This window comes from Herpailurus yagouaroundi, unplaced genomic scaffold (assembly GCF_014898765.1).
Source record: "Herpailurus yagouaroundi ecotype Mexico unplaced genomic scaffold, PumYag 139, whole genome shotgun sequence".
Lineage (NCBI taxonomy): Eukaryota > Metazoa > Chordata > Mammalia > Carnivora > Felidae > Herpailurus > Herpailurus yagouaroundi.
This window is the reverse complement of record NW_024412394.1, coordinates 2,165,049-2,165,492: the sequence shown is the minus strand read 5'-3', so window position 1 is coordinate 2,165,492 and position 444 is coordinate 2,165,049.

Below are 444 nucleotides of genomic sequence, written 5' to 3'. Positions count from 1 at the left end.
AGAAAGAAAGAAAGAAAGAAAGAAAGAAAGAAAGAAAGAAAAGAGAGAAGGGGGATCATACCAGGTCAGTGGATAGGTTGACCCTGGTCGGTCCTTGTTTCTCACCTGTCCAGGATGGCTCAGGAGCCATTTGGCCATATAGGCAGATGATGGGAAATAATGCTCTCTCAAAGACTGTTCCAGCCCTGGGATTCTAGGACTAACTTGCTCCAAGGCCCTTAGTCTTGCCTTTACAAGGGAGGTCTACTGACAGCCCTGCCAAGACTCAGGTGGGGAGGGGGAATAGCCTGGTCCAAGCTGCCCATACCTGTTCCAGTGTCTCCTCTGGCCACTTGGGTGGCCTCCTTGGCCCCTCATCCCAGGGTCCTCCCAGCCCTTCCTCCCTGCCTACCCCCACTCCTGAGACACTTTGCCACCTGCTTCCTCCCCACCTGCTTCCTGGCT